Here is a 23,438-nt window from a genome sequence, read left to right on the forward strand (position 1 = left end):
AGCTGAATGGTTTTCAACTTCCTGCTGGCTCTCTCTGCAGCCAACACCCTATAGTATCAGTGAACTTTCAAAGCAGGTGGGAATGTGTCTCCTCTCAGTGACTACATTCCCAGATTTACCTGACTTCCTGTCACAAATAATAATACAGATGTAATGCTGTTATTCAGTCTATAAGGTGAGTTTGCTGCTAAAATAAATGTAAAATTCAAGACTTGTGTGGGTGTAAGAAGATGTCCGCATTTGCTTTGCGTTCTGTCACATTAGGAAACCTATTGGAACACATAGCAGCCATGTTGGAACGCATGGCAGTAAGTTGTTCTAGTCCGTACGTCACTTCCGGTTGCAGAATCTGATAGGTAGCGGTATTCTGATAGAACACCACCTACTAGTGCCCATCAGTGCCCCCTATCAATGCCCATCAGTGCCGCCCATCAGTGCCACCTATCAGGGCCCATCAGTACCACCTATCAGTGCAGCCTCATCAGTGCCTACCAGTGCCGCCTTATCAGTGCCCATCAGTGCACCCTATCAATGCTTATCAATGCTACCTATCAGGGCCCATCAGTACCACCTGTCAGTGCAGCCTCATCAGTGCCTACCAGTGCCGCCTTATCAGTGCCCATCAGTGCAGCCTATCACTGCCCATTAGTGCAGCCTCATCAATGCACATCAGTAAATTAGGAAAAATTACCTGTTTCCAAAATTTTATAAAAAACTATGAAAAATTTTTTTTTTCTTTCAAATTCTTTAGTCTTTTTTTGGTTTATTTAGCAGGAAAAAAAAAAAAACCAGAGGTGATTAAATAACACCAAAAGAGAACTCTATTTGTGTGGAAAAAAAATGATAAAAATGTTGTTTGGGTACAGCATTGCTGGACTGTGCAATCGTCATTCAAAGTGTGACAGCGCTGAAAGCTGAAAATTGGCCTGGGCAGGAAAGGGGGGTAAAAGTGCCCGGTAGGCAAGTGGTTAAATGACACCGGTGCTGGAGGTTAGTAACTGTGTGCAGTTGTGGTCTTTTGGGAAAAGTCATAGTCACCTTTCAGCGTTAGAGATTCTGTGGGACACTGTTGTGCACAGGGCCGTCTTTAATTTTGATTGGACCCTGGGCCAACATTTTCTTGAGCTCTCCTGAATCCACTTATCAACTATTTGCGGGCAGTGTGCACTCAAGGGGCAGCTGCTTTGGGCCCCACAACAATGACTGGGCCTGGGGCAGCTGCCCCTTTTTCCCTGTGTTAAAGACGGCCCTGGTTGTGCAGCTCAGCAAGATAGAGAAGGAGCCCTCAAAGGGTTCAGATCATCAGCTTTGGGGTATCCCATGCTCCCTTCACCCCCATCCAAGTTCTTCATTTCAATAAAACCCGAAAAAAGACACCCCTAGACTGTTCCTTTGAGCCAGTGGAAGAGTGAAGAAAATGTTGTGTGTCTGGCTGTGTGTGTTGTAACTTGGGGAAAAGGAAAAGCTCTTTTAGTCCCCATTCACACTAGCGCGACTTGTCAGGCGACTTGGTCACCTGACAAGTCGCGGTGGGTCGCCTGCCATTGATTAGCACAGGACCCATTCTAATAGGAGCGACACAAGTCGCTCCGACTTAGAAAAAGGGTCCTGTATTACTTTGGGGCGACCTGGAGGCGACTTGCATTGACTTCAATGATATGAAGTCCGTGCCTGTCGCGCCGAGGTCGCTGTGCACGCTGTGCACCGCGACTTCACAGGTCGCCCCGGCAAGTCGTGTCACCCCTGTGTGAATGGGCTCTTAGAGCCGGTTCACACTACCGCAACCAGAAAGCGACTTTTTAGCTTGACTTTGAAGAGACTTGTTTAGAGACTTGGAAGAGACTTGGAAGAGACTTTGAAGAGACTTGTTTAGAGACTTGGAAGAGACTTGTTAAGAGACTTGGAAGAGACTTGGAAGAGACTTGGAAGAGACTTTGAAGAGACTTGGAAGAGACTTGGAAGAGACTTGTTTAGAGACTAGGAAGAGACTTTGAAGAGAGTTGGAAGAGACTTGGAAGAGACTTGTTAAGAGACTTGGAAGAGACTTGGAAGAGACTTGGAAGAGACTTTGAAGAGACTTGGAAGAGACTTGGAAGATACTTGTTTAGAGACTAGGAAGAGACTTTGAAGAGACTTGGAAGAGACTTGTTTAGAGACTTGGAAGAGACCTGGAAGAGACTTGGAAGAGACTTGGAAGAGACTTGGAAGAGACTTGGAAGAGACCTGGAAGAGACTTGGAAGAGACTTGTTTAGAGACTTGTTTAGAGACTTGGAAGAGACTTGGAAGAGCCTTTGAAGAGACTTGTTTAGAGACTTGAAAGAGACTTGGAAGAGACTTGGAAGAGACTTGGAAGAGACTTGTTTAGAGACTTGGAAGAGACTTGTTTAGAGACTTGGAAGAGACCTGGAAGAGACTTGGAAGAGACTTTGAAGAGACTTTGAAGAGACCTGGAAGAGACCTGGAAGAGACCTGGAAGAGACTTTGAAGAGACTTGGAAGAGACTTGGAAGAGACCTGGAAGAGACTTGGAAGAGACTTGGAAGAGACTTGTGCACTACTTTGAAGAGACTTAAATGATAGGCGACTTTGTCTGTGAGGAATGCCTGGCTAATCTTTTTCTTCTTCCTGGAAAGTCGGATCACAGTCGCTTGAAAATAGATAAGGATCCGACTTAGAGGCGACTCCCATTGAAGTCTATGTGCACAAGTCGGATAGAGGACACCTTGAAGTAGTACAGGAACCTTTTCTGTAGTCGGAGCGACTTCAGTAGTGCATATTAAGACGGCTCTCATTCATTTACACTGAATTTGTAATGACAAGTGACTTGGGGCGACTTCAGGGCACACACAAGTCGTGTCCCAAGTCGGAGTAGTGTGACCGGCTCTCAGGGTTGCTCTCCAGAAGTGGTGACATTGACCTGTTTGAGGAAGCCATACTTTCTTTGCAGATCCCAATCATCTTATTAGAAGTTCAGATACAATTGAATGAAGAAAACAGATATTCGGCCTGATACTCACATTGGATGCTTTGCAGCTCCCTGAACACTGAAGGGTTTTTTTCTGTTGAAAAATGCAATATGGATGCAAACCACTTCCCACTGAAGAGAGCCGATGATTAAACCTTCTCCTCTCCTGCCAAACTAAATCCACCTCCAGAAGATCTCTTGAAGTGACAGCGGTTTAGTGTTTTGATTTAAGGTGCACTGGGGGTCTTTTGAAGACGGTCTCCCATAATTTCTTTGCCCCTTCGACCTGCCATCAGTCTTTTGGAGTTTGGCTCTTTGGCTGGGACCTCCAGAAACCCCCCCTCAACCCCCCGCCTTTCCCATATAATCCCACAGAGATGTGAAAGAAAATTGCTTCAGAACTCTTTGGTTAAATTTATTTTCCATGCTTGAAGTGGCCCAAAACTATGTCTAATAAATAAGCCTGCTGTGTGATTTACGACTGCTCGGGTCTGATTTAGAGGCAGGAGGGGAATATATTCTGCCTTTGGGAGTTCTGAGATCTGACTTGTAAGTGAGACCAGATGGTTTTTTCCTGCTGGTGAAAAAAAAAAAATGGGGAAAGTGAAGGAGTTTTTAAGAAGAGAGGGAAAGAGACAAAAAAATGAAAGAGAAGGATAAAACAAGGAAAAAATAGAGGTAAAAGGAGGACAGGACGAAAAGGTGGTTTTCTTATGCTGTAAAGATCCTCGTTGACCAATGAGCAGACATTGTTGGGTGCCTTCTGCTCACCGTATTTCAATGTCCATACATGAGTAGATCCAGATATCCATCTGTTATCATTTTCTGTTTATTTTGAGCTACAAGTGTTCAACATGAGTTCCATATACAGTGCCTTGCGAAAGTATTCGGCCCCCTTGAACTTTGCGACCTTTTGCCACATTTCAGGCTTCAAACATAAAGATATAAAACTGTAATTTTTTGTGAAGAATCAACAACAAGTGGGACACAATCATGAAGTGGAACAAAATTTATCGGATATTTCAAACTTTTTTAACAAATAAAAAACTGAAAAATTGGGCAAAATTATTCAGCCCCTTTACTTTCAGTGCAGCAAACTCTCTCCAGAAGTTCAATGAGGATCTCTGAATGATCCAATGTTGACCTAAATGACTAATGATGATAAATAGAATCCACCTGTGTGTAATCAAGTCTCCGTATAAATGCACCTGCACTGTGATAGTCTCAGAGGTCAGTTTAAAGCGCAGAGAGCATCATGAAGAACAAGGAACACACCAGGCTGGTCCGAGATACTGTTGTGGAGAAGTTAATTTCCCAAGCTTTAAACATCCCAAGGAGCACTGTGCAAGCGATAATATTGAAATGGAAGGAGTATCAGACCACTGCAAATCTACGAAGACCTGGCCGTCCCTCTAAACTTTCAGCTCATACAAGGAGAAGACTGATCAGAGATGCAGCCAAGAGGCCCATGATCACTCTGGATGAACTGCAGAGATCTACAGCTGAGGTGGGAGTAGGGATGATCGAACGGTTCGGGTCGACCATCGGTTCGGCCCGAACATTGGGTGTTCGAAATTCGGCCAAATTTAGAACTTTTTGCCCAAAAAGTTCGGAATTCGGCAACCAGAACCGCCCAAAATGCAATGCTTCAGGAAATGGGCTTTAAAAGCCCGTGATTGGACCAGAACCATTAGCAAAAGCCAATTGAGGGGGCAGGAGAATGCTAGGAATGTGATTGGAGTGACTAGGGGGTCCCTAGACCAATCATTAGTGAATACGCCCCCCAGTATATAAGATCGCCCCCGCCATATTCCTAGCATTGTTATACAGGACATGGAAGAGAGTGGAAGCAGTTCTGTTAATTTTACTTTAAAAGTGTCATTTAGCATTTATTAGTGTGAGGAAAGGGATATCTATTGTAGTTAGAGTGCTCCTTTACACTTTAGTTAGCTTCAAAAATTTAGTTTCTGTAGGGAAAGTGTTAAGGGGACCGTAGTGTAGTGTAGGGTTAACTGGCAGTGACTGCTATGGCAGGGTGACAAAACCCTTCCATAGCAGGGTGACCGCTATAGAGAAATGATCATTTCTCTGAATAGCTTCATCACACCCATATGGCTTCTCACCAGCCAAGCATTTTTTATGCTGCAGGGGTTGCCACTGCCAGTGCTTTTTTGAGGACATGTTTGATGTCAGACATGACATCTGAACATGTGTATAGGGGGTTTATATAGACATATATGTCTGAATATATACCCCTAGACATATATAGGTGTGATAGTAGCTGAAATATATGCTTGCGCTATGAAATCATTTACAGTAATATATTTCTGCTACTATCACACCTATATATGTCTAGGGGTATATATTCAGACATATATGTGTATATATACCCCCTATACACATGTTCAGATGTTTTGCCTGCCTCAAAAGAACCCAAAAAAATGCCAAAAAAACGCTAGCGTCAAAAAAAAATGCCCAGGTGTGTTTTTTTTGGCATTTTTTGGGGGGTTTTGGAGGCAGGCAAAACATCTGAACTTGTGTATAGTGGTGTATATACACACATCCATATATTTATATACACACCTAGACATATATAGGTGTGATAGTAGCAGAAATATATGCTTGCGCTAATGAAATCATTTACAGTAATATATTTCTGCTACTATCACACCTATATATGTCTAGGTGTGTATATAAATATACAAACTTCACAGAGACACCAGATAACAAGTGAACTGGATAGGAGGAGTGGCGGGGGCAGCATACAGAGGAACCAATCTCCTCCATTTTCCTCCTGCAGCTACAGGAGGAAAAAGGAGGACAGTGATTTCTCTACATGCTGCCCCCGCCGCCCCTCCTATCCAGGTGTACAGGCGGTGCTTTAAGTGGTCCGGTATGCACTGGTACTCAGTACCGCCACTTTCAAATATGGCTCTTGAGCATACCGCCACCTCTCCGGGCGCCTTAGCGTATCAGTACGGTCATTTTGGACATCTGCGCCCTCAATTGCCCCCCCTCCGCCCAAGAATATTTCCCACTTCAGAACCAGACCAGTCACCACCAGTGAGTCCCTCTGCTCCGAAGTCCCAGCCCAGGCCAGGGGGGGTGCTTTGTGGGGACCCTGATGTGGGGTGGGGGGGGGCGACAAAATTTATAGGCTAAATGTCACGGAACCATGAACCAGACGTACAACAACAGATAAGTGAAAATAAGAAGGCTTTATTGAAAATCAAGCTGTAAAGCAAAAGTCCAAACGGATGGCGAAACCGAGGCAGAGTCCTTGCGAAGCCAGAGGTCAGGAACCAGGAGGGTAGTCAGACGAAGCCGGAATCAGGAACCAGCAGGGTAGTCAGACGAAGCCAGGATCAGGAACCAGCAGGGTAGTCAGACGAAGCCAGGATCAGGAACCAGCAGGGTAGTCAGACGAAGCCAGGATCAGGAACCAGCAGGGTAGTCAGACGAAGCCAGGATCAGGAACCAGAAGCAGCAGCAGTCTTAGAAGCATGTGAACACAGGAGGACCAAGCAAGGAACTGAAACCACAGACCTCCTATGTATATGAGCTAGGCATCCAGCTCCTCCCAGTGGGAAGGAGGAGCCGCAGGGTGGGAGGCTACAAGAAACCCAGAAACCAAGATGGCCGCCAGCACATGTCAAACGAAGGAGAACAGCAAGAAGGTAAGACCATGACAGTACCTCCCCCTCAAGGGCCCCTCCTCCGCGGAGTAAAGAACGGTTTCTGAGGGAAGCGTGCGTGGAAGGCTCGGAGCAAGGCAGGAGCATGGACATCTGCGGAGGGAACCCAGGAACGCTCCTCTGGACCATAACCACGCCAATGAACCAAAAACTGCACCCGACCGCGGACCAGGCGTGAGTCCAGGATATTGCTCACCTCATACTCCTCACGATTGCCCACTTGGACCGGACGAGGCCGAGGAACCGAGGAAGTGAAACGATTACACACCAGTGGCTTCAACAGGGAGACATGAAACACGTTGGAGATCCGCATGCCAGGAGGAAGCGCAAGGGCATAGGCTACCGGGTTTACCCTGCGAAGCACTCGGAAGGGACCAACAAAGCGAGGCGCCAGCTTGGGAGTGGGCACTCGAAGGTTGAGGTTGCGGGTGGACAACCATACACGGTCTCCGGCCTGGTAGGAAGGAGCAGGCGCTCGTCTGCGATCAGCCTGGAGTCTCTGGCGCTGCGCAGAGACCTCAAGGGACTTCTGGATCTGTACCCAAGAAGCACGTAGGACGGAAAGGTGATCCTCCACAGCCGGAATATCCTGGGGAGAGAATACCTCCGGTAACACGGCAGGTTGGAACCCATAATTGGCCATGAAGGGAGACGTCCCAGAGGAAGAGTTCACCGCCGTGTTCCTGGCAAACTCAGCCCAAGGCAGGAGGTCAACCCAATTGTCTTGGTGATCGGAGACATAGCAACGAAGGAATTGCTCCAAGGCCTGATTGGATCGTTCTGCGGCCCCATTGGACTGAGGGTGGTAGGCCGAGGAGAAGGAGAGATGAATCCCCAACTGGGAGCAAAAGGCGCGCCAGAACCTGGACACAAACTGACTCCCCCGATCCGACACAATCTCCTTGGGCAAACCGTGCAACCGGAAGACCTCCCTGGCAAAAATCGTGGCCAACTCCTGTGCAGAGGGTAACTTCTTGAGAGGAACACAGTGGCACATTTTGGAAAACCGATCCACAATCATGAGAATGACCGTATGGCCTCGGGATGCAGGGTGGTCCACAATGAAATCCATCCCCAGGTGTGACCATGGGCACTCCCCGGTGGCTATGGGTTGCAGAAGGCCCAACGGAAGGTGCCGAGGGGACTTACTCTGGGCACAAACGGAGCATGCCGCTACATATGCGGCGATGTCGGAACGTAGGGAAGGCCACCAGAACAGACGTGAAACAGCCCAGGACAGCTGATTCTTTCCAGGATGCCCCGCGGTCTTGGAGTTATGGTAGGTTCGCAACAACCGAGTGCGCAACTCCTCAGGCACAAAACATCTGCCGTTGGGTCTCCCAGAGGGAGCACCAGATTGAGCCGCCAAAATCTGCTCACCCAGGGGAGAGGTCAGGCTGGTGCGAATGGCGGCCAGGATCTGATTCGGAGGTATGACCGAAGTCGGAATCGACTCCTCCCTGGACAGGTCGGAGTACTGCCGTGATAAGGCATCCGCCCTGATGTTCTTGGAACCGGGTAGGTAGGAGACCACGTAATTAAAACGTGACAAGAACAGAGCCCATCTGGCCTGACGTGGTGTCAATCTCTTGGCCTCAGAAAGGTAGGTCAGATTCTTGTGGTCCGTCAGGATGAGGACCGGAACCACCGAACCCTCGAGCAAGTGCCTCCATTCTTTAAGGGCCTGCACGATGGCCAATAACTCCCTGTCACCAATCTGATAGTTGCACTCCGCGGAAGACAGTTTCCGGGAGTAAAACCCACAAGGAAGCAGAGGACCCTCTGGTGTTCTACGCTGAGACAGAAGGGCGCCTACTCCCGTCTCAGACACGTCCACCTCGAGGACAAAGGGCAACCCAGGGTTGGGATGCGACAGAATCGGAGCCGACACAAAGGCGGACTTTAGAGCCTCAAAAGCTCGGATGGCCTCGAGCGGCCAGACCTGGGAATTACTGCCCTTCCTGGTCAGATCCGTGAGAGGCTTGGCTAGCATGGAAAAGTCCCTGATGAACTTCCGATAATAATTGGCGAAGCCCAAAAAGCGCTGCAGGGAGCGAAGACCACTGGGCTGGGGCCACTGTAAGACAGCCGAAACCTTCTCAGGATCCATGGAGAACCCCTCAGCGGAAATGATGTAACCTAAGAAGGTTACCTGGGATCGGTGAAATTCGCATTTCTCAAGCTTACCGAACAGCTTGTTCTCTCGTAACCGTTGCAACACTCGTCTGACATCCAGAATGTGGGTCTCCATGGATTCAGAATATACCAAGATGTCATCCAAATAGACCACCACACACTGCTGCAACAGGTCACGGAAAACATCGTTGATGAATTCCTGAAAGACTGCGGGCGCATTGCACAACCCAAAGGGCATAACCAAGGATTCATAATGACCGGTCCTGGTGTTAAACGCGGTCTTCCACTCATCGCCCGCCTTGATCCTTACGAGGTTATATGCCGCCCTCAGGTCGAGTTTGGTAAAGACCGTGGCCCCTTTAAGGCGATCAAACAGCTCGGAAATCAAGGGTATCGGGTAAGCGTTCTTGATCGTGATGCGATTGAGACCCCTGTAATCGATGCAAGGCCTCAACTCACCGCCCTTCTTTTCACAAAGAAAAATCCAGCCCCTGCCGGGGACGAGGATTTGCGAATGTGTCCGCGTGAAAGCGCCTCCTTCACGTACTCCTCCATGGCCTCATTCTCCGCTACCGACAGTGGATAGACTTTGCCACGAGGAGGAACGGCACCAGGTTGTAACTCGATGGCACAATCGTATGGGCGGTGCGGAGGTAGGGCAACCGCGCGCACCTTATTGAATACATCCCGGTACTCCTCGTATTCAGGAGGCAACAGAGAGTCCGAGGAAGTACACAGCAACTTGACAGGCCCATGGATGCAACTAGCCCCACACTGCGGTGACCACGAGAGGATCTCGGCCGATCTCCAATCGAAAGTCGGATTATGCTTCTGGAGCCAGGGGTACCCCAAGACCACCGAGTAGTGTGGAGACGAAATAACCTGGAAGCAGGCCGACTCTCTGTGAACGGCACCAATGGCTATCCCCACTGGCGGCAGAAGGGGTCTGCCGTCTATCGCCTCAAGAGCCAGTGGAGAACCTCGAGCCTGCAGAGGAATGGAATTGGCGGCAGCGAACACACTATCAATGAACAAACCACCAGCACCAGAGTCCACCAATGCCTGGGTCGTCACCGAGCCCCCGACCCAGGAGAGGACAACAGTGATCAGTGGTTTGTCAACACGGGAAACCGGGGACGAGGAGACTCCACCCAAGATCTGCCCCCGACAGGATCTCAGGTGCGAGCGTTTCCCGGACGGTTCGGACATGCCAACCGAAAATGCCCACCGAGACCACAGTACATGCATCGGCCCTCGCGTCTCCGGAGTACCCTCTCCCCTTCGGACAGGCGAGCAAACCCCAGCTGCATGGGTTCACCCCCAGCCAAGTCATCCCCAGGAGGCGTGGGAGAAGAGGGAGGCACGGGTGGGACAGCAAAGGTAGGCGCCAATCTGTTAGGAGGCCTCCGCAGACTCTCCTTAAAGGAAGGTCTCTCCCTGAGTCTGGTGTCAATCAAAATCAGGAAAGAAATAAGAGACTCGAGCTCCACTGGTAGGTCCTTAACTGCAACCTCATCCTTCAAGGCATCCGAGAGACCATGAGAGAAAGCAGCGACCAGAGCCTCATTATTCCAGCCCACCTCTGCTGCCAGGGTACGAAACTCAATGGCGTATTCAGCTACGGATCGTGAACCCTGTCTGATGGACATAAGGAGCTTCGCAGCAGAGGCAGCACGAGCCGGCACATCGAATACCTTCCGAAGAGAAGCAACAAAACCGGAAAACTCGGCAACCACCGGATTGTTGTTCTCCCATAAAGGGCTGGCCCAGGCCAAGGCCTTGTTCGAGAGCAGCGAAATTAAGAAGCCCACCTTTGATCTCTCAGTAGGAAAGGCATGTGGCAGCAACTCGAAATAAATGCCCACCTGGTTAAGGAAACCTCGGCACTGAGTTGGCTCTCCCCCAAAGCGCTGTGGAAGGGGGGCAGAACCGGTCATACCCCGAAACACCGCAGGCGCAACAACAGGTGTCGGGGTAGACTCTGGCGCAACAACCGGAGCGGCAGTAGGAGCGGGCCCAGGAGCGACAACCGACCCATCGGCAACGGGAGCGAAATGAGCCATGCGTTCAAGCAGGGTTTGCAACGCCACGGCGAACCGACCCAACAGGTGATCCTGCTGATCAAGTCTGGCAACCAGCGTGGGTAGCGAGGATGGCCCTGTACCGTCAGAATTCATGGCTTGGTCCTAATGTCACGGAACCATGAACCAGACGTACAACAACAGATAAGTGAAAATAAGAAGGCTTTATTGAAAATCAAGCTGTAAAGCAAAAGTCCAAACGGATGGCGAAACCGAGGCAGAGTCCTTGCGAAGCCAGAGGTCAGGAACCAGGAGGGTAGTCAGACGAAGCCGGGATCAGGAACCAGCAGGGTAGTCAGACGAAGCCAGGATCAGGAACCAGCAGGGTAGTCAGACGAAGCCAGGATCAGGAACCAGAAGCAGCAGCAGTCTTAGAAGCATGTGAACACAGGAGGACCAAGCAAGGAACTGAAGCCACAGACCTCCTATGTATATGAGCTAGGCATCCAGCTCCTCCCAGTGGGAAGGAGGAGCCGCAGGGTGGGAGGCTACAAGAAACCCAGAAACCAAGATGGCCGCCAGCACATGTCAAACGAAGGAGAACAGCAAGAAGGTAAGACCATGACACTATAATAGAGAACCGGCACCTCTTTTGGGCCATTTAAAGCACTGTGTACAGGGGAGTCACACAGACCCCCTGGAGCATGGGGCCCGGTTGCAATTGCAACCCCTGTAGTTACGCCCCTGGGACACGGGTCACCATGGGCTTCACAGCCCCATACAAAACAAACTGTGATGCCCATTTTTTTTCTGCTTTACCACATCAACTTCATGGACAACATGTTCACTTGCTGCCTAATATATGCCACTAATTTCAAGATGCCATTGTAACGAGATATTCCCTTTACCTGTCACTGGTCATATTGTTATGGCTGATTAGTGTACATTTTTCATGGATTTGTAGCATATCATTGAGACATTTTTTTTTAACAAGACAAAGAGCAAATTTGCTGAGCAGAAAGATTTGTCCATAAAATGCTGAAATTCTGAAGGACTGCCATGGATTATTGCAATTGGTGCATCGCCACTGCTCTTTGCACCACCATAAACAACCCCTCAAAAGCAAACCTTCCATAAGGATGAGGAAAAAAATAAAATAATATAAACGTTTGGAAATGTAATAGTGTAAAGTGCAAGAAAGTAAAAAATGAGGCTTGGAGGGGCTCTGTGGCCTCTCGGTGTTATATATTTCTCTCCTGAGCTGTCTCTCACACTCTCTCTCCTTTACCTTCTCTCTTACACATACTCCGTCTCCTGCGAGCAGGTCTGTTTGATAAATATGATACTTAGAAATATTCCTCCCGCTAGACAGCAAAGCCTTGCAGTAAAAATGATATAATCTTTCACCAGACTCCTCTGAATCAAGGTTGAAATAGAGCCCAGGATTCTACAAGACAGCAGAGGGACGCGGGAAATGTTTAACCCTTGCCCAGCTGCCGCTACAGGCCGATCGCTCAGGATATGTATTCATTTGATGAAATTGTATGTGATTCACATTGAATGCAAGTTGGAGAGTGGAACGTTGTATGTAAGCCGTTCTTTCATGGTGTGTTGGTATAAAACAATACTCTCATGTCTAGACATATTAAATTGCCTTTAGACTAGAGGCACCCATACATGGCACCAAAAGTAAGGGTTGGGTGTCTGTTAAGGTCTGATGACCACAGACGTGGCACGCGCCACCTTTAGCAGTCACTGTTTAAGGGCACTTTAGGTGCATCGCTGGCATTTGAGTGCCCCTCAAGACTTTAGCGCCAGATATCAGAAGCCTCGGATTATCAGACTTTATTAGGAGGCCATCCCCCAATAAAGGAACGCTAAGTACTGTTGAGTAGCTGAGGTGAGCAACCAAGGTCCGAAGCGTCAAAGCCAAAGGGCTGAGCAAGGATGTAGTCCATTTCATCACTGGTATTAGAGGGCCACCAGGATTTAAGCGACAGATTATCAGATTATATCAGGAGGTTGTTCTTCAATGAAGGAAAGCTAAGGACTGTGGAGTAGTTGAGGTGCATAACCAATGTCCCACGCATCAATGTGCAGAGCAGAGATGTAAAAAAGTGGGGAGAGATCTACAATGAACTGTAGCTCCCCAGTGTCGGCAGCACTCATGCAGCCCCAGACCATGACACTCCCACCACCATGCCTGACTGTAGGGAAGACACACTTGTCTTTGTACTCCTCACCTGGTGCCGCCACACACGCTTGACACCATCTGAACCAAGGTTCTGTATTGTAATCCATGTCCTTAGTCTGCTTGTCTTCAGCAAACTGTTTGTTGGCTTTCTTGTGCATCATCTTTAGAAGAGGCTTCCTTCTGGGACGACAGCCATGCAGACCAATTTGATGCAGTGTGCGGCGTATGGTCTGAGCACTAACAGGCTGACCCCTCCCCCACCCCTTCAACCTCTGCAGCAATGCTGGCAGCACTCATACGTCTATTTCTCAAAGACAACCTCTGGATATGACGCTGAGCACGTGCATTCAACCCCTTTGGTCGACCGTGGCAAGTCCTGTTCTGAGTGGAACCTGTCCTGTTAAACTGCTGTATTGTCTTGGCCACCGTGCTGCAGCTCAGTTTCAGGGTCTTGGCAATCTTCTTATAGCCTAGGCCATCTTGTAGAACAATTCTTTTTTTCAGATCCTCAGAGAGTTCTTTGCCATGAGGTGGCATGTTGAACTTCCAGTGACCAGTATGAGAGAGTGAGAGCGATAACAACAAGTTTAACACACCTGCTCCCCATTCACACCTGAGACTTTGTAACACTAACGAGTCACATGACACCGGGAGGGAAAATGGCTAATTGGGCCCAATTTGGACATTGTCACTTAGGGGTGTACTCAATTTTGTTGCCAGCGGTTTAGACATTAATGGCTGTGTGTGGAGTTATTTTGAGGGGGACAGCAAATTTACACTGTTATACAAGCTGTACACTCACTACTTTACATTGTAGCAAAGTGTCATTTCTTCAGTGTTGTCACATGAAAAGACAGAATAAAATATTTACAAAAATGTAAGGGGTGTACTTACTTTTGTGAGTTACTGTATGTATTGCTACAGATTTGTTTTCTTGGGAGAGTGAATGTGATCAGCACTTTCCAGTCAGAGGGTCAGGGGTCCTTCAGCCTCATATGACAATAAGAGTAGAATGAAAACTCCTCCTGCAAGCTTTAAGTAGACACTGAAAGAAGTCACAAGACTGCTATATACTGCTGAAGAGAAACGGTATTTAGCAGTTTCTATTTACTAAAATAATTGCGTTTCCATGTTTTGTGTACTGTGGGAGACCAGATATAGTAAATGCAGGCTCCTGGGTTTAGTAACACTTTAAATTTAGATTAAAAGTTTCCCAGAAGTTAAAAATGCTGGAAAATGTGAGCAATGTTAGATTTTTGAAACATATCAAAGAACTTCCATTTTTTTTGTCTCAATGGACCAAACAAAGGTTTTCAGAACCAAAACTGCATGCGGTAGGTTGAGCGCATACAGGGTAAAATGTGTCTAGCAGTGGCGGCTGGTGCTCAATGGGCCAGGGGGGGGGGGGCGGCGGCAGACGGACCACACCATACCCCCCCCCCGGACCACACCATACCACCCCCCTCCCCCCCGGGTCACCGGCTCACTCGCTGTGAACATGTGGAGGGCAGGCAGGCAGATGCGGCGGCTTCTCCTCAGTCTCCTGCCTCTCCTCCCTCCTCCTCCTTGGCCAATGGCATGCCTTCTCCTTTTGGCCAATCAGGAAACGAGTCTCAGGACCCACTTCCTGATTGGCCAGGAGGAGGATCCGTGTGACAATAGCAAATATTCATTCGCTATTGTCACACAACTGGGTGGGCTTGGGGCGCAGTGCTCTGCACCCCAACCCAAGCCCACCCTTTTTTGAAGCCTATTATGGCACTTTTGCACTGCAAGTACCGGCTCGGCTCTACTCGGCCCTGCTTGGCCCGGTTTGCTTTTCCACTGCTGGTACCGCATGGTACGGTGTTGGAACGGTTTGGTATGGTACGGTATGGTTTGCTTTTCCACTAAAGTAGTACTAAAGTTAAGTGGGTGGGATAACAACAGGGTGGGTGGGATTCTCTGACCAATCAGTGGCTAGTAGTGACTGCATGCAAAGGATTATGGGATATGGTACCGGGTATGGTACCTCTTGGAACCACAAACAAGGTGGTACTGTTTTTGAGAGCTGTACCGTTCGGTTCCATGCAGTAGAAAAGCGCCGCCGTACCGTACCGAACCGTTTCTACACCGTACCATGCGGTACCAGCAGTGGAAAAGCACAAAAGCGAGCCGAACCGTTCGGTTCCATGCAGTGAAAAAGCGCCGCCGTACCGTACCGAACCGTTCCAACACCGTACCATGCAGTGGAAAAGCACAAAAGCGAGCCGAACCGTTCGGTTCCATGCAGTGAAAAAGCGCCGCCGTACCGTACCGAACCGTTCCAACACCGTACCATGCAGTGGAAAAGCACAAAAGCGAGCCGAACCGTTCGGTTCCATGCAGTGAAAAAGCGCCGCCGTACCGTACCGAACCGTTCCAACACCGTACCATGCAGTGGAAAAGCACAAAAGCGAGCCGAACCGTTCGGTTCCATGCAGTGAAAAAGCGCCGCCGTACCGTACCGAACCGTTCCAACACCGTACCATGCAGTGGAAAAGCACAAAAGCGAGCCGAACCGTTCGGTTCCATGCAGTGAAAAAGCGCCGCCGTACCGTACCGAACCGTTCCAACACCGTACCATGCAGTGGAAAAGCACAAAAGCGAGCCGAACCGTTCGGTTCCATGCAGTGGAAAAGCGCCATTAGAGCCTCTGGCTCTAATCACGTGCTTTAAAAAAAAGAAAAAAACCCATTGGAATCCATGCGTCCGGCGCCCTGCATGTAGATTAGGGGGTCGGATGCATGGATAGGGGGGGCCCCCAATGGAAGGGCAGCCACTGGTGTCTAGTGCACACAAGCTATAGTTTTCTGCTCAATGAGCCACCTGAATAGATGGAAGCCCTCATGATCACCTCTGGCCACAGGTCTATGTTGCTCGGTGCCACCTCCAGCACTCTCAGTGCAGTTTAATTTCACAGCAAACAGAAGGTTTAAAATATACGGTGAACTTAAAAAAATCCGCGTCAACTGAGTAATTGTTTAGCAGCGCTCTTTGACCGACCACGGAGATATTTGGGTGAGAGGGTCAGCAGAATCCACAGCCAACTGCCTAGTGATCCATAAGGAGACATCTGTGTTTACTCTGCACAAACAAGAGTTCAGACAATGGGTTACCGCCTATCCCAAGTACTGTACTGCTGGCCAAGACTGTGTTTATGATGTGTAAGGAAATGCAAGAGGATTGACACAAAGACTTAATTAAGAACATAAACCATTCTGTGGTTGGAGTGTCCAGCAGGATACAAGAAACAAACAAAAAGCCATTACTGAGTGACACATACGAGAGCCGCCATGAATGGAAATCACTCACTTAGACAATACCCTATAATAACATTCTAAACTGCTGAAGATTTTTCATTATAATTAAACATGTTCTATAAACCTGTCGACAGATAACATATGGCAAATAAAACACCAAACGCCGTAAAATCATACATCACCGATATGTTTTGCTGGTTAAAAGATGTTAAAATATGTCAAGGAACTAAACACGCTAAAGCAGCGATTTTCTGGGCTGATGTAATATGGAAGAACGCATCCAAGTTCATCAGGTCACTAATGATCAAAGGCCATATTGGGGGTACGGTACCTGCATGGGCCAAGGGTTATCTCCAGCCAAAAACAATGGAAGACAAAAGTGTAAAGACCAAACTTCACCGCCAACTCCACTCAAATCTGTTTAAAATATAATTAAACCTGATTGCTAAAATCCCATATAGTATTCAACAACTTCAAAAGTCATGATTAGGGCATTACGGATGATTACTGCTTGGCCAATGGCCACCACCAGTTATCCCAGTTATTCATACCAAAGTAACCACAAGTGACACAAATTGGAGTTTTATGGCCATAGCCGCCCTTTATTAATAAATTATATAAATAACATACAGGCATACCCCGCTTTAAGTACACTCGCGAGTAAGGACACAGCTTGTTCAGCTTGGCATGACACTACTCCCGGTTTTTAACATTGGCGTCTATAGGAAATCTTGGTCAGCTTGACATGGCACTGCTCCCAAACCATAAGTGACAGGGATACCAAACTTAGGGAGCACCGAGAGGGGACCCAGGACTACAACATATCCTGTTTGTAGCTGGCCAGCTTGCCTAGGTAATCTACTATGTCATAGTCCTGGATCCCCTTATCATGCTCCCCAAGCTTGGTGTCCTTGTCACATGGTTTGGGAGCAGTGCCATGTCAAGCTGACCAAGATTTCCTATGGAGCTAGTGTATTTACATGCATTGAGAAATGAAAAAAGGTATTGCTTCACTTTAAGTACATTTTTGTTTTACATACATGTTCTGGTCCCATTGTGTACTTAAAAGTGGGGTATGCCTGTATGTATTAACAATCAATACAGTATTAACCACTTTACCACCGGAGGATTTTGCTGTCTTACGTCCAGGCCACTTTTTGCGATTCGGCACTGTGCGACTTTAACTGACAATTGCGCGGTCATGCAACACCGTACCTAAACGAAATTTACGTCCTTTTTTTTCCCACAAACAGAGCTTTCTTTTGGTGGTATTTGATCACCTGTGCGATTTTTACTTTTTGCGCTATACACAAAAAAAGAGCGACAATTTTGAAAAAATAACAATATTTTTCACATTTTTTTATATGAAATTCCCCCCCAAAAAAATGTAAAAATCTAAATTTTTTTAAATTTTTGGCCAATCTGTTTTCTGCTACATATGTTTGGTAAAAAAATCGCAATAAGCATATTTTGATTGGTTTGCGCAAAAGTTATTGCGTTTACTAACTAAGGGAAAGATTTATTTAATTTTTGGGGTTTTTTTTAACAAGTAATGGCGGCGATCTGCGATTTTTTTTGCGGGACTGCGACATTACGGCGGACAGATCGGATCCCTGACTGACATGTTTGACACTTTTGGAGTACCAGTGACATTACTGCAGTAATCAGTGCTATAAATATGCACTGTTACTGTAAAAATGACACTGGCAGGGAAGGGGTTAACTTTATTGGGGAAGGAGGGGTTAAGTGTGTCCCTAGGGGCGTGCTTCTAACTGTGATTGGACATGGCTACTGGTGTAGGAACAGTGATCAACGGTCCTACATAGTAGAACCGTATGATCACCATTCCTACACAGGGGAGAATGACAGGCGGCTTGTTTACATCAGCCGCCTGCCTTTCTCCCTTCACGGCGGACAATCGCGAGTGCCCGGCGGACAACGGGTCCGCCGGTCACACGCACAGACTTGCTAGGGAACGAGCTGGGGCGGGAGCGCGCCTCTGCGGGCGCGCGCTGGCCCGCTATTGGCTCACAAGCAAGTGGCAGGCTAATGACGTATATATACGTCACTTTGCCTGGCCGGGGATGACCGCCGCCGTATATCGTCGTGCTTCGGTCGGCAACCGGTTAATGGAGCACCAAGGTCCTTGTAGGCATCTCTGCTTCAAGTGGTAGTAAACCCTTTAGTGCAATTTTTACCTACAGGTAAGTTTATAATATCGCTATGAATGTCTTCTAAATGTGCAACGTTTAGGAGATATTCCAGCGAGCAGCGACTGGTGACATCACCAGTGCATGCGCTCTGAAGAGTTCTAGACCTGAAGAAGGGGCTCTCCCCCCGAAACATGTAGTCTGCCTTCCTGCCATCTATTCCCCCACAGTAGCCGGCCGCCTTCTGTTTTCCATTTGCATTTGCTTGCCTACACGTTGCCCGGTTGGTGACATTACTTTCGGGCGCTGACGCGGGCCTCTCTGCCTGGCATTGGGAAAACTTCCCACCCTCCCTCCTTTCTTTAGCCTTGGTGGACGATGTGGCATTCTGTTGGGGACAATTACGGTTTTAGTATGGGTACAGTAAGCCATAGCAGCTGGCAGTGAACAAGGTGCTTGAAGATGGTCATTATGGGCAAAATGTACATTGGTAGGAACCTGCCTTAGGTACGGCTCCTCTTATTTTGTATGATTTAGTGACAGTGAACTGGGGTCGTTCAGGGTTGTATCTGTGATTATTGGAGTTATTGTCTCTGAGTCAGTGTTGTATGCCCGGAGGCAGGGGCGTAACTACAGGGGTTGCAGGGGTTGCAATCACTACCGGGCCCCATGCTCCAGGGGGCCCGGTAGCAAACCAGTGGGTGAACTTCCAGGATCGCAAAGGTCACACTTGCGACCGGACCCTGGCATTGCACCACTGTGGGGAGGCCCCAAGATTGCAGGAAGGGGGCCCACTGCAGAACCTGTGAAAGGACCATAATAAAAGGCCATGCAACGAGTGTAAAGAGCCCCAGGATTAGTGGGAAGAGCCCTGGGCTTGAAGGTAAGGGCCCGCGGCCAGGGGTCTGGGGGGCCCTTCATGGTTTCTTGCATCAGGGCCCTGAAGGTTCTAGTTACGCCTCTGCCCAGAGGTCTACAAGTACTCTGCTATAGTGGTAGAAAAGTTATCATAAAAAAAAAAGGGGGGACCCACCGCAGGTTTAAGCCATAATGTGCTAGTATGCACTGCAGTATGCACTGCATACTGCTCTAGTAAGTCGGTTTTCTGGAGCATTACATGCAATAAACATTATATGCGGCCCTTTGGGGACATTAAGGCCCCTTTTACCTGGCAAGTTCACAACAACTGTTGTAAGCTCTAACAATCAGGGCGCTCTGATCCTTCTTGTATTGAATTGTATTATAATTGTACTGTCTGCCCCTATTTTGTAAAGTACTGAACAAACTGTTGGCGCTATATACAGTGGGATCGAAAGTTTGGGCACCCCAGGTAAAAATTTGTATTAATGTGCATAAAGAAGCCAAGGAAAGATGGAAAAATCTCCAAAAGGCATCAAATTACAGATTAGACATTCTTATAATATGTCAACAAAAGTTAGATTTTATTTCCATCATTTACACTTTCAAAATAGCAGAAAACAAAAAAATGGGCACCCTGCCGAGTTAATATCTTGTACTGCCCCCTTTGGCAAGTATCACAGCTTGTAAACGCTTTTTGTAGCCAGCCAAGAGTCTTTCAATTCTTGTTTGAGGTATCTTTGCCCATTCTTCCTAAGGCCCCTTTCACACATGCTGTCCGTTTGTCCGTTTTTCATCCATCCGTTGACGGATGAAAAACGGACATCAATGCATCTCTATGTAAAAACGGATGACAACTGATGATCATCAGTTAACATCCGTTTTCATCCACTTCCGTCAATGTCCGTTTTTTTGAACGGATGAATGCCCTATTTTTCATCCGGCAAAAAAACGGATCGGACGAAAAACGGATGACAACGGATGAAAAACTGATGTCAACTGATGACAACGGATGAAAAACTGATGTCAGCTGATGACAACGGATGACAACGGATGAAAAACTGATGTCAACTGATGACAACGGATGAAAAACGGACGAAAAACGGATGAAGAACGGATAACAACTGATGAAAAACGGATGAAAAACGGATAACAACTGACGAAAAATGGACGACAACTGATGAAAAACGGATGAAAAATGGATGAAAAACGGATGAAAAACTGATACATTTGACGTGACTGAACTGATGAACTGAACGGACTGTATGTGTGAAAGGGGCCTTCCAAAAGTCTTCCAGTTCTTTGAGATTTCTGGGCTGTCTGTCACGCACTGCTCTTTTAAGGTCTACCCATAGATTTTCAATTATGTTGAGGTCAGGAGATTGTGAAGGCCATGGCAAAACCTTCAGTTTACGCCTCTTGATGTAATCCCCCGTGGATTTCGAGGTGTGTTTAGGATCATTATCCATTTGTAGAAGCCATCCTCTCTTTAACTTCAGCTTTTTCACCGATGGCATCAAGTTACCATCCAAAATTTGCTGAAATTTTATTGAATCCATTTTTTCTTCTACTCGTGAGATGTTCCCTGTGCCACTGGCTGCAATACAACCCCAAAGCATGATTGATCCACCCCCATGCTTAACAGTTGGACAGAGGTTCTTTTCATTAAATTCTGTGCCCCTTCTTCTCCAAACGTACCTTTGCTCATTCCGGCCAAAAAGTTCAATTGTAACCTCATCGGTCCACAGAACTTGTTTCCAAAATGCATCAGGCTTGTCTATATGTTCATTTGCAAAGTTCAAACGCTGATTTTTGTGGTGAGGACGTAGAAGAGGTTTTCTTCTGATGACTCTTCCATGAAAACCATATTTGTACAAGTATCTCTTTATAGTGGAATAGTGTACCACAACTCCAGTGTCTGCCAGATCTTTCTGGAGCGATCGTGCAGTCAAACGTGGGTTTTGTCCTGCGAGCTGTTCTGTCTGATATTTTTCTTGGTCTTCCAGATCTTGCTTTAACTTCCACTGTTCCTGATGACTGCCATTCCTTAATTACATTATGAACAAAGGATATTGACATCTGACACACTTTGCTATCTTCTAGCTAGCCTTCTCCAGCTTTGTGAGCGTCAACTATTTTCAGTTTCAGTTTTCTAGACAACTGCTTAGAAGATCCCATGGTGCTGATTGTTGGGGCAAGGTCAGATGAGTCTTGGCATTTAAAGCCTTTGAGATTGACATCACCTGATCTTCCCAGACGATGATTGAGAACAATCCATGACACTGGCAGGTCTCAGCCTTGCAAAGGGGGCAGTGCATGCTATAAATTCTGCAGGGTGCCCAAACTTTTGCAGACGCCATTTTTTTGTTTTTTGTAATTTTGAAAGTGTCAATGATGGAAATAAAATCTAACTTTTGTTGACATATTATAAGAATGTCTAATCTGTAATGTGATGCCTTTTGGAGATTTTTCCATCTTTCCTTGGCTTCTTTATGCACATTAACACAAATTTTTACCTGGGGTGCCCAAACTTTTGCAGACGCCAATTTTTTGTTTTTTGTAATTCTGAAAGTGTCAATGATGGAAATAAAATCTAACTTTTGTTGACATATTATAAGAATGTCTAATCTGTAATCTGATGCCTTTTGGAGATTTTTCCATCTTTCCATGGCTTCTTTATGCACATTAATACAATTTTTTACCTGGGGTGCCCAAACTTTCGATCCCCACTGTAAATCCTGTATAATAATAATCATCATTTTTGGTTTCTGGTTTTGATGCACTTTAACTCCTGTTTTGGTCAAGAAAATATCCTCAAAGTGAACCCCCCCCCCCTCTTTGAAACCGAACTAATACTTTTCTTTTTTCTCTTTTGAGCGCTACTTCCGCGGTGGTAACCATTAAAGAAGATCAAAGAACGTCATATTATGGATGATTTGAGGGCCTCTAATCTCGATCATCACTTTGCTTCATTAATATAACATGGCCTGGCAAACCTAACAAGAAATCATCTGTGATTCCCTTTGTGGTTTGATAAAGCCGTGCGATGACTAAATGGAAGAAGACAGACTTTAAGAGCGGGTTGTATTAACGTTTCCTGTCCGATCTTCACATGACTCCCCATAATAGCCGACAGCGTGAGGATTCATCACTTTATGGGGGATTCTGCAACCCTTTACATCTCGCTGGAGCTCCACAATGAACAATGGCAGCACACATACTGTACACCATTAATGTCAAAGAGAAGCAGGACACATGGAAATTTCCTGCCGCAGAGCTCCATTTCCTCATCATGCCGAATTTTTCACATTCTTCCTTTAAAGATCGCTGTGGAAAACAAAAGCGCGTCCTGTTGGTCCCGTCATCTGCTTTTCTGGCCCCCAGTTAAGGACGTTGGGAAAGAGAAAGAAGAGGCGGAGCGCTCCGTGCATTGGATGTATGGATGGATTTAGTGGCCTCGCTACAGTCCATCCATCATGTGCAATGGCCTTTTGGGAGTGTTCGGTCTTTTCCTGTGCGCTTATATCGCTTCCTTACACTGAAAAGGCCGGCTTCATCATCAACAAATCACAAGTCACACTATATTTTCTGCAATGTGAAACCCATCATGGTGAAGGTCTGTCCTAGACTGGATTTACTTCAAGATTTCCAGTTTTATTTGATGCTGAAATTTAACCGCTTCCCGACCGCAATACATATATACACTGTATTGTCAGAAGTATAGGATTGTGTATACGGGATTGTATGGTTGGGGTGGGTATAGGATTGTGTATAGGGGATTGTATGGTTGGGGCGGGTATAGGATTGTGTATATGGAATTGTATGGTTGGGGCGGGTATAGGATTGTGTATATGGGATTGTATGGTTGGGGCGGGTATAGGATTGTGTATAGGGGATTGTATGGTTGGGGCGGGTATAGGATTGTGTATATGGAATTGTATGGTTGGGGCGGGTATAGGATGGTGTATATGGGATTGTATGGTTGGGGTGGGTATAGGATTGTGTATAGGGGATTGTATGGTTGGGGTGGGTATAGGATTGTGTATATGGGATTGTATGGTTGGGGTGGGTATAGGATTGTGTGTAGGGGATTGTATGGTTGGGGCGGGTATAGGATTGTGTATATGGGATTGTATGG

Source organism: Pelophylax lessonae (assembly GCF_965119305.1).
Source record: "Pelophylax lessonae genome assembly, chromosome: 4".
Lineage (NCBI taxonomy): Eukaryota > Metazoa > Chordata > Amphibia > Anura > Ranidae > Pelophylax > Pelophylax lessonae.